At 46.2% G+C, this 12,202-nt stretch overlaps 1 protein-coding gene across 1 annotated transcript in view; it reads right to left on the reverse strand.

Annotated features, from left to right (window-relative positions):
* Positions 1-12,202, reverse strand: part of cfap251 (cilia and flagella associated protein 251) — a 106,942-nt gene that overhangs the window by 74,247 nt on the left and 20,493 nt on the right. The window lies entirely within an intron of this gene.

A 12,202-nucleotide genomic window follows, 5' to 3' on the forward strand; every position in this document is an offset into this window, starting at 1 on the left:
TTTCTTAGCAGAAATCCCGAAATGGCAACAAAATCATTAAATAAATAGTTATTTTGGAGGAATGTCTTCTTAGGTTTTGGCAAGTCACCGTATGATAAGCGGGATATTCATATTTATTTCCGTAGGCTAACGTTCGTGCCTGTGAGCGTTTGCGCTGATATACATATTACTATTGCCCCCGTGTGTGTGTGTGTGTGTGTGTGTGTGTGTGTGTGTGTGTGTGTGTGTGTGTGTGTGTGTGTGTCAGCCATGATCGTCTGGGCCAGGGCCTATGCTAAATAAAATAAAAACAATGTCCCATTCCACCTCAGCAGACCTCCCTCCCTGTCCCAGATGTTGAATACAACAGGTGTTATACTCACGGAAAACACAATGTGGAATACACAACACTTATCCACTATTTGGGGCCATCGTCTGATCCAGATCATACCCTTTTCCCGCCTGTACCAGACACACCTCCAACACACCCCCAAGTTTGACCTCACTGTATCCTCCCATGACTGGTGAAGAACTATTTGCCGCTTGAAAACTTAAAAAAATGAAGTCGTGGTTGAAGCGTAGCAGCAATGCTGCTGAAAACACGAAGGCGGTCGTGCCAAAGAAAGCCAAATTAGAGCCGGAAAAATTTCGTCAGTATTCAGAAGAATATGTTTTAATTGGATTTACATCAACGAGTTGCCATCCACCCAAGGCGTTGTGTTTCTTCTGTGGGGATAGATTAGCCAACAGCAGCATGAAGCCAGCACATCTTCAGCGGCATCTCAACACTAAACATGCCGGTCATGTTGGTAAGGCACCTGAGTTTTTTAAGAGGAAGCTTTTTGAGTTCAGGTCATCTCAAGACACGATGCGGAAAGCCTCCACGTCCACGACATCAGCCAAAGCCCTGGAGGCCTCATTTGAGGTCTCTTTGCTCATCGCTCAAGCCAAGAAGCCGTTCTCCATAGCCGAAGACCTGCTCCTTCCCGCCGCCGTTAAACTGGCTGAGATAATGCTGGACACAACCGCAACGGAGAAATTAAAGACTGTGCCTTTGTCGATTGACACTGTCTGCCGCAGAATAGATGCAATGGGAACAGACATTGTAGAGCAAGTTGTTGGAAAACTTAGCGACTCTTTTTCTCTTCAGCTGGATGAATCCACAGATGTCAGTGGGAATGATCAACTTGTTGCTTTTGTACGGTACATCGATACTGACGACATTTATGAGCACATTCTATTCTGCAAAGCATTGGAGGGGAAAACAACAGGAGAGGACATTTTTGATGTTGTCAACACCTTCTTCTGTGAAAATGGCATGAGCTGGAAATCCTGCAGCAGCATCTGCACGGACGCAGCAGCATCAATGACGGGCAGCACGCGAGGACTCATAGCGTGTATTAAAAAAGAGAACCCCGACGTGAAGTGGACTCACTGTGTCATACACAGGGAAGCATTGGCCTCAAAGAGAATGAGCCCTGTGCTACATGACGTTTTGAACGACTGCATCAAGGTGATCAACTTTATAAAGTCAAGGCCACGTAACGCACGCCTGTTTCGACGCCTCTGTGAAAACATGGGAGCGGAACACACACAGCTGCTGCTCCATACAGAAGTGCGCTGGCTGTCTCGAGGGAGAATTCTCAACCGGCTGTATGAATTACGATCAGAAGTTCAAACATTTCTGATTGAGCACAGCTCTCCCCATGCCACCCTGTTCCAGGACACAGACTGGATTGCAAAGATGGCTTATCTGGCAGATATATTCAGCAAACTCAACGAGCTGAATATGTCTCTGCAGGGAAAAGACACCAGCCTTTTGAACCTATATGATAAGGTGGATGGCTTCCTGAAGAAAGCAGAGCTGTGGAGAAGAGCCTCTTCACAGGGGGATTTCACCTGCTTTCCTCAGGTGAATGCTTTTCTCTGTGAGGATGTGGACAGAGCTTCAGTCAAGTTGCTCATTGTGGGACATTTGAATAACTTGATCGAAAATTTCCATTCCTACTTTCCTGACATTGAGGAAAAATCTAAACAGCTGGATTGGGTGAGAAACCCATTTCTCTTTTCCGAAACAAACAAGCTACCCGTCACTAATCAGGAAACACTCCTTGATGTGTCATCTGACCGTGGCCTCCGGATAAAGTTTGACACATCCACACTCACACAGTTTTGGGTGTGTGTGAAGCAGGAGCACCCTGACCTGGGACACAAAGCTTTGGAGTCGCTACTGCCCTTTGCCTCCACATATTTATGTGAGGCCACCTTCTCTGCAATGTCTGTGATTAAAACAAAGCAGAGAAACAGACTGAGCCTGGAGAAGAGCTTAATCACAGCAGTTGCCTCCCTGTCACCAAGAATGACAAAGCTTCTCAGTGAAGCACAACCACAAGTTTCTCATTAAAAATCAGTTCACAGGTTCACCCTTGTATTTATTTTTTCTTATAAATGTATTTATTTCTGTTAACCTATTTGCAAATGTATGTTTGTCTGATATTTATGTTATTTTATGTACATTTATGTTTATGTGTCTTACTTTTACAAAGTAAAAAAATAAAAATATCAGTTCAATGCAACTATGTTCAATGTTCAGTGTTGACAGTTCAATAAATCAGACAATGATGGCATAACGCTGTGTTTTACATCTTTTTTTCAAACAAAAATGCTTTGCGCTGGTTAGGGGGTACTTGGCTGAAAAAATATTTCACAGGGGGTACATCACTGAAAAAAGGTTGAGAACCACTGCTATATGCTATATGCCTAGAAAGATAAAAAATATATTAGTTACTCAGTTAAAGTGACTTTTTAAACTAAGTTAATTTATTTTCACAAACACACACCTCTGCATTGGATATGTGATCACAGGTACAGGTACTGGCAGTGTAGGCCTGGCACTGTCCCTGATCTTATCTGCTGCTTAGGGGGTTTCTGGAAGAGGGTTTCGGAGAAGCTGTGCAACACTTTGTGTACTTATTGTTGTTGTCACTTTCCTCCGATGAATGTCTGCCTTACAGTGTGCATACAGGGCATGTACACCCCTGCTGGCATAATTAATTTCTTTAATGCAGAGTGTGCATTTAGCACATCATTTTTTCTAAATTTTTTTGAAAAAGTCAGACAGTGGAAAGTTATGCTTCACTGTATTCACCTTAATCGTGCCTTCTAATATTAGCCATGATGACCACTTCCAACTGCACTTGCACCCTGCGTCCTGCTGTACAATAAGTGCATCCTTCTCCGATATTTCCCACCACTATCCTCGGGCCGGGTCAGGCCGGGCCTTTGATCGAGCGTTTTTATTTTTATTTGTATCATTGGTTTATTGGCCTAATCTGAGGAGAAATCTATGCCATAAACAGAGGTCTTCTCAATGCCGTGGAACGCTCCGTTCACTTTGGAAGCTAGTCAGGTGACTTGTTAACCCCAGTGTCTTCCGTTGCTAAGTGACGTCACCATCTTTGCGGACAATTTATTATTGCTCTGCTGATCAACACTACGAATAATAATAATAATACATTTAATTTAGAGGCGCCTTTCAAGGCACCCAAAGTCACCTTACAGAGCATAAAGTCATCATAAATCTTTTAAAAACAAGACATTGTGAAAAAATGATGAATGAATGCTGGTAACGAATAAATTGTAAAAAGGCGCACCATGTGAAGTTATTTTTTTAGTTTTGGCAAGTAGCCGTGTAATAAGCGGGATCATGTATGGAACGTCGCCGGTCATTATCGAAAATAAGCCCCTTCAGGGCGAAGCAAGACGCCTCCGCTGCGCGTCGGTGTACTGTTCGCCCTGTCGGGTCTTATTTTCCCGATAATGACCGGCGTTCTATACATTATCCCTTACATATATATTTAGCTCAGTAAGCCTAGTAACAAATGTGTACAAAGTTACATATATGTTAAAATAATTGTCTAGTTGAATCGGGCTAGGGCTCCTAATTACAGTTAATGTGTCGGGTCGGGCCGGGCTCGGACAGAACGTGCACGGGCTCGGGGTCGGGCTTGATTTTCTGAGCCCGATCCAAGCTCTACCGTGCGCATGCGCATCCAATATTTTGACGCGACGGCAAGGGCTGTGATTGGTCCCCTAACAAAATCATTTCCGGAATCACTTTTCTTTACCTCGAAGGCACGGGGGTCAGTCAATCAGAGCACCGATCGACGCACCGATCGACCCCCCCCCCCCCCCCCCAAAAGAAAGACTCTTCGGATCTGCACGAACCACACAGGTCCCCAAAATGTATGATAAAAAAGCGACTCGCGCCAAAAAGCGCGCCGTTTGCATGCCTGTTATATGATCATGGTAGGTAATTTTGTGTTGATAAATACTCATGTTGCAGTCTTTATCATTAAAACATTTAAAATATAAAGAAACAATGGTGTGATTTAGTTTGATTGATGGGAATCTATCTACTGTACACTGCAACAGCCTATCACGGCCTAACTGAAAAGAAAGTTAGTCTAGGCCTATGTAACGAATCCTACGTCAATGTTCAACCGCTCAACAGTTACCACGCATATTTGAAAGTGAAGCTGGAAGAGTTTTCGCCGGCTTACTATTTAATTTCTACTTCATCATCATGGATGTTCGTAAGTGGTTGAAAAGCCCACCAACAGTGTCCTCTGCCAAATTGGATAAGACACCGATGTTGTTGCCGTTGGAGGAGACCCTGGACGACAATCTGAGCCTGAGCCTGTTGCTAGTAGCTCCGTGGAGCCCGACTTTGGGCCTGGCAGGACCTGCAGCTGCCACAGAGCGGATGCTACCAGCAGCCGGTCAAGTGCAACCGCGACTGGGGCAGTATTCGGGCCACAATTGCCTGTTGGATCAGTAGGTGTGAGTGACCTTTGCACGGACAAACCCAAACAGGTTGTGTTGAAGAAATATCCATGTTTGGATGTTCCTCATCAACTATCGTAGCGAAATACAGGTTCTGTCGTGTTTTATTTGGCATTTTGTAAAGCGGCATTTTGTAAATGAAACGTAAACCGGATCGGAAACGGAAACGGAAAGGGGGGGTGGTTGCAGTCTTTTCGCTGTGTTCTAGCCCTGCCCTTGATACGGAGAACCAAGTGAAAAGACACCACCCCCCCTTTCCGTTTCCGATCCGGTTTACGTTTCATTTACAAAATGCAGAAACTGTATTTCGCTACGATACTTGATGAGGATCATCAACGAACACCAGCAACTACTCGATGAGTTTCACATTTCTGAAAACGAAGGTTAAGGGGTGTTTCTGAATGCCTATAGCCAGCCCCTGTGAAGCAGGCAGGGGTGATTTGAAATTAGCCAAATACTCGAGACAGGACCAATATTAAACAATAAGTTAACAACTGTATTTCATCCTAGACAAACCAGAAAGGGAGCTCAATGTTCAAAATACCAGAATTGTCCTTTAAATAAGCATGCAGCTTCAAAATAACATTTAGCCTGTGAAGCAATGTGGAGAGATTCCGAAAAACATAGAGAGACAGGGAAAGATATTTCCACTCTCTTAAATTCAGAGCAACTGGCTCGCAACAGATACTACATGTCAGCCGTAATTGATATGTTGGAGTTTAGTGATTTAGTGATGAATCAATTCCCGTTACGTGGCGATAATGCTAGTTTTGCCAGTGTGCGAGATGCTAATAGCTCCATGGGGCTGTTCTACAATTACAAAAACATTCCCATAGAATAGAACCAGCCCACAGATACAAAACAAGATTATCGAAATGTTGAGCAAACTTTTGACAGAGGAGATAGTGAAACAAGTCTATTCAATTCAAGGTATTCAATTAAAGTGTGTTACGTATTTTAAGAACATGAGCTCCCCCCACATAGCCTCTAGGAAGCAGATTCAAACACACAAGCTGTATTACCCTCACATAACCACTAGGAAGCAGGACCAAACATATAAGCCGTAAGTACTATACATAGCCACAAGGGGAGCAGGACCTTACTGAAGGCTGCAATAGCTGCTCCATCCACAGAAGGTAGCACCTCAGACAATTGAGGAAGCCGAGGCTAATACGTCACACCGGCCACGCCCACTTCATCCAGGCCACGTGGACTTGACCATAACAATCTCTACAGAGAGGTGGGACGCCAGAATCTTTCGGTAGCTCAGACTTGTTGGTTAGAGTTTTGATCAGCTGGGAGTCACTCAGCACGTGTTTGACACACTTCCCTTCCTTTTGCTCCGTAGTTACCATACCGAAATACTTTGACAAATAAAGTGAGTTAAAAGCGATCCGGATTGGACTACTTTCTTCGAAGAACTCTGCAAGTGGATGGTACACGGCATCCTTTTTTATGCCAAGAAAATATATCTGTAGTTGTGCGTTTCGTTGACGAAAACTATGGTCCGTGTGATCGCTTCTTGGTAATGGCCACATCTGAGAAAGATGGGGCTCTGACAGGTGTCATCATTGATGAGCTCACCAGCGCCAGACTCAGCACGGACAAAATCCTGAGTCAGGTTTATCATGCCGCATCACTCATGTCTGGCAAGCATGGTGAGCTCATCGCCATGTTGTGTGCAGAAATTGCTCTAAAACAAGCTGAATCGTAACATACCATATATTCACTGATTTAATCACCAACTTCATCTGGTTGTGATTCATGCCATGTCCAGTGAAGCAGCTGTCAAGGATTTTCTTAGAGTATGCAACATGCTGTCCAACTTCATCAGGAAGCCAAATGTGGCTATTCTGTACAAAGGCAAGACCCTGAAACGTCTCTTGGACCTGAGATAGACTGGCCACTTGGCAACAGTAAAAGTTGTGGTGAAGAGTTTTCAAGACATATCCACGTTACTGACCGAGGTGGAAAACAGACGACACCTTGGAGTGGTGGTATGGTTCGAGGTTACTGGGCTGCTTCGTGCCATTATGCAGCAAACTTTTCTTTTCATTGCGCACCTTGTTATGAAACTGTTGTCACTTTTCGAGCCACCCACAGACTACTACAAGCCGAAGATATGGACTTTTTCACCGCTGTGACACTTGTAAACAGCGCTTCCCTGCCGGTGCCGGTGACTGACACAGGTCCAAGCAAGAGAAGACGCACAATTAACAATAACCTCCATGTATTTGCCATTCTTCTTCTTCTTTCGTGTAATTTCCTTTGGAACTATCACACAGGGATTGCTACATTCAGCAGCCAGTTCAGTGTCTCTCCGTCCAGCTGTACCAGGCCTCTATGGCCATGTTGGGCGCCAAAGGTCGGGCACTCGTTGATGATGTGTGAGACCGTCTGGGTAGCCCCACATTGGCAGGTGTCTGAGGGGCTTGATCCGGTCATTTTCTGGAAGGACTGGGTTCTCCCCCAGCCTGTTCGGAGGCGGTTGAGCCGAACCCATGCCTTCCGCGGGAGAGTATGTCCAGGTGGTGTTGGTGAAGGGGTGGCGATGAAGGCGTGCAGGTTGGTGTTTGCGTCCTTCCATTCATCTTGCCATCTCATGTCCATCCATGTCTCAGAGACAGGGACAGACCTTAAGAGATCCGCTGCTCTAGTGGCGAAGTGTTGCCTCGTGATCCTTTGGGGTGTGTTCTGCGGTGCTAGGATGATGTTATTTCCGCCAGGCTGGAGTGCCTTCTCCGCAAGCTTGAGGATCTGGAAGTCGCGCCTTACTTTTGGTGGATGGACTCCGGATAGTATAGGTAGCATCTCTCTTGGAGCTGGTTTCATGGTGCCTGAGATGATGCGCATAGCTTCGTTGAGGACAACATCGACTGATTTGGTGTGGACACTGTGAGACCAGGCCGCTGCGGCATACTCAGCAGTGGAATACACAAGTGCGAGGAATGATGTGCGTAGTGGCTCCCCAGTCTAGGCCGCAGAGTTTCCTTATTAGGTTGACGCGCTTGGATGTTTTGTTTGCAGCGTTCTTCAGGTGAGGCCCAAAGGTTAAGCTGCGATCAAGGGTGACACCCAGGTAGACAGTAGGGGTGTGCCAAAATATCGATACTGCGACATATCGCGATATTTCGTCTTGCGGGACGTTATCGATATGCTGACGCCAAATATCGATATTTAAAGGTCCCATGACATGAAAATCTCACTTTATGAGGTTTTCTAACATAAATATGAGTTCCCCTAGCCTGCCTATGGTCCCCCAATTGCTAAAACTTGCGTTTGGTGTAAAACGAGCGGTTCTGCTCGCCTTTGAAAAAACGGAGGCTCAAGTGCGCTGATTTGGAATGTCTGTATTCTTGACGTCATCAGGAATCTCAGCTCCTCCCCTTACTCTGCCTGGCCCGCCCAGAGACGTTGGCCCGCCAATGAGACTCGACCGTGCGAGCGCCACATGTGTGTGTGTTTGTGTGAATACACACACTGTAACGCAAGTGTTTCTTGTCGGTTCTTTGACGTGTCTTGTATTTCCACAACGAGACTGTTTTGGGGGTTATGTTATCTCAGCCATGGTTGAGAAGGAATTGGGAGAAAGGAACTTGGCTTTGACTGGCTGAAGTACATGAACTGCGTCATGCCGCCGGTTGCCGCGAGGCACCATCGCCCGGCAGCGGGCAGCCAGCAGCAGGCAGCGCGCGGTTCAGTCGACTTCAGGTTGATGTGAAAGTGGAAGAACCAGAGACGTCGCAGAACCCGACAAAGTCGTTTGTGATTCATTATATCGTCTGGAGGCGCACACCGCTTTTGGCCGTGATAATATGTATTAAATGATGTAGATTTCTATGTATTATATGATATTATTTAAATACAGAGCTCCAGGACTGTATCGCAAGTGTGGTACACTTCCTTGTTATTTGGATAACCGTTCTGTCGGACTCTCGTCTCTGGTATTTCTACAACGAGACTCGTATTGGGGGTTATCTCAGCCAAGGTTGAGAATGAATTGGGGGGAAGGAACTTTGGCTTTGACTCCCTCAAGAACATGAACCACGACATGGAGGAGAAAGGGATTGTTGGCGGCGAATGTTTCCAGCTTGAGACCCGCGGCGCTGAGGGACCACCGCCGGAGGCGGAGGTGCCTAAGCGCTGCCCGGGAACAATCCCTTTCTCCTCCTTGTCGTGGTTCAGTATACTTCACATTGATGAGGACGTTGAAGAACCAGGAACGTCGGAGAACCCAACGCGGTCGTTTGAGATTCATAATATCGGCTCACACATCTTTTGGCGGTTATAATATATATTATATGATATAGATATCTATGTAGGCTATATGATAATATTTTGATATAGAGCTCCAGGACTCCCGTGTGTTCTAGAATATTTACAGAACACGGCTATAGGCTGTGTGCGCCTCGCCATTGCGATACATCCACTGTAAACAGAGCGAATGAAACTAAGCAATGAAATGTTTTCTGCATTTATTTTGTTTTCTAATTTTCTGTTACTTTGCATAAAATGTTTTTGTAATAAATTCTGAATTTCTTCAGTGACACAGATATCGTGATGTATCGTGGGTGAAATTTCTTGCAATATATCGATAATCGCAGAATCGCTGTATCGTGATATTATCGTTATCGTGGGTAAAATATCGTGATAGTATCGCATCGTGGGGTACCTAGTGATACCCAGCCCTAGTAGACAGGTGCAGAGTCGAATCTTAACTTCTTGCCCTCCATTCTCACTTCTAGCTCCTTTTTGGAAAGTCGGGTTGACAGGTGGTAGACCGAACAGACAGTCTTTGACTCGCTTACTTTCAGGTGCCAGAGTCGGAAGTAGTTGCAGAGAGTAGAGATGTCAGCCTCTAGGATGCTCTGGATCTCCTCGTATGTTTTGGCTTGGGCTGCAATTGCGCTGTCGTCCGCATAGAGGTACTTTAGTGAAGAGGTGGCGGGATAGTCCGCAGTGTAGATGTTAAAGAGAATGGGGGCAAGCACAGATCCCTGTGGTAAGCCATTTCGGAGCTGGCGATTTCTACTTCGCTCACCGCTTGAGGTCGTAATATAGAATGATCGGTTCTGGAGCATAAGCATAATAAACTTCACAAGCTTCACATCAGGGATCATTTGTAGTAGTTTAAAATAAAGACCACGGTGCCACACGGTGTCATAGGCAGCTGTGAGGTCGATGTAGGCAACTCCAACCTTCGCTTTCTTCTGAAACGCTCCTTCTATGTCGTTGACTAATCTGACTATTTGATCTGTAGTTGATCTTCCTTTGCGGAATCCTGCCTGGGCTTGTGGGAGGTTTGCCTCCACGATGTCATTGATAAGCACCAGGATTATTCTCTCCATCAACTTGAATGGTATACAGAGCAATGAGATTGGCCTGTAGCTCTTTGGATCTTCAGCAGATTTCTTGGGTTTGAGGATAGCAGCCATATGGGCCTTTCTCCAGATAGCAGGGATGGTTAGGGTTGACAGGCAGTTTGAGAGGAACAGGCGTAGCCAGTTAAGAGCATGGAACCCCAAGTGCTTGAGGAATTCTGTGTGGACCAAGTCTATCCCAGGAGCTTTGCCGTTTTTCAGGCACATGATAGCGTCCATAAGTTGTTCTATGGTAACTGGTCCAGAGAGGTCAGATGAGGCAGGTTGTGATGCAGTGGCTTCTCTTATTCCCCTATTAACCTCGTAGGTGTGGCACTTGGCATCGGCACTCTTGTCTCCCCATTTCCCATTTTCCACAAGCACTGTTGCGATGGAGTTTGCAGTTACGAGACATGGCTTGGGTTTGCTGCTTTGCCCTGAGAGGTGGTTGATCGTACTCCATGCCTTCCGGCTTGAGTGGGTAAAGTCGATTGATGTGACGGTTACCTCCCAGCGTGCTTGCCTCTTTTCTCCAAGAATCTGCATGAGGTGGTCGCTTTTTGATGGTTTCTCCTCGACACTAGCGGCGTTATAGGCTTGGAAGGCTGCCTCACACTCACTGTCCCAGCAGGGGATATAGCTGTTACGTCTGCCCCGGGGAATGGAGGTCTTAGCGGCTGAGTTGAGCGTTGATGTAAAGGCCTTGTAGGTCTCAGATGCTGGCCGCGAGGGGTCTGGGAGCTCGGAGGATAGCGAATCGACTAGGGTAGTAAATTTGCTCCAATTGGTTTTGCGGAAGTTCCATCTCTTTTTCCCAAGGCTGTTGATCTTCATGCCTACTTCAGTACTGATTATGATTGGGCAGTGTCTATTTGCCATTGAACAAACAGTTGGTCAGCCACAAAGTGACAGACGAAAAGACTGAGTTCAAGGGAGTATTTTACAGTGTTATTGAAGCTGTGCAAGGAGAGATGGATGCGTGTTTTGGAGAGCACAGTAGCGAGCTCATTGGCGGACTGGCTGCTTTGAACCCAGGGGCCGAGAATAATTTCCTGGACCCATCATATGAAATCCCTCTCCTGGTGTCATCAGCTGGAACTGATGTGGCTGAATCTGAATGTACTGTGGCTCATGAGTTCCTGGAGAAGCAAATGACTGATGCCCCAGTTCCCCGAAGACGGAAAATGGACAATAAGCCAACATCCTTAGCGAATTCAACTGTGCACTCAAGGCTTTGCAGACTGTTTTCCCAGCCTACACCCTTGCCCTAACTTTAGAAGCTTCCACAGTTACTAAGCAGGTACAACAGTGGCGCAGCACTCCAGCGACCCAGCCTTGTGCTGGTTGCTTTTGTGTTTTAAGTGTTCGTGTTATAGTGTTTCGTTTTGTTTGTTTAAGAATGTGTTTAGTGCTTGTGACTTTACGTGAAGTTGATCACGGCATGTATTGACAATTGACAAACAAAGAACTTGGCCACCCGATCCACAATTGTTTGTAGCCTGAGCCTCAACAATGGAAGCAAGTTTTTGCATCGTACTGCTGATCCTGATTTTTATCAGCGAACGCGTAAATCTCTGTCCTGCAACGAACATGCAGTGAGAACATGGATGTCGGGCCTACTCCAGAGATGCATGGCTGTCCACCGGCCAACACCACGCCAATTGACACCGTCGGAACATCTACCAGCGGCCATCCGAGCGACACATACCGGCGCAATGCAAGCGAGGCAGAGGGAGGGAGGCGTCCGAGGTGAAACAACAGACCACCGCTGCGTCAATAATCCTCAGCAACGTGCGATCGCTGACTCCGAAGTTGGACGTGCTTCGTGTCAACCTCAAGAGCTGTTTTGAATACCGGGAATCCTACACCATGGTGTTCGAAACACTTACGGTGTTCGAAACACGAAACACTTACGGCCATGGCGGCGCACATAGTTGCAGCGGCTCAGTGTCGGTACTTTTTATGTATGTGTGTGTACATGTTGTTTTGTATCCGGTCTACATTCTGTGCGGAAAACA

Source organism: Gadus morhua, chromosome 8 (genome assembly GCF_902167405.1).
Source record: "Gadus morhua chromosome 8, gadMor3.0, whole genome shotgun sequence".
In the NCBI taxonomy this organism is placed as follows: domain Eukaryota; kingdom Metazoa; phylum Chordata; class Actinopteri; order Gadiformes; family Gadidae; genus Gadus; species Gadus morhua.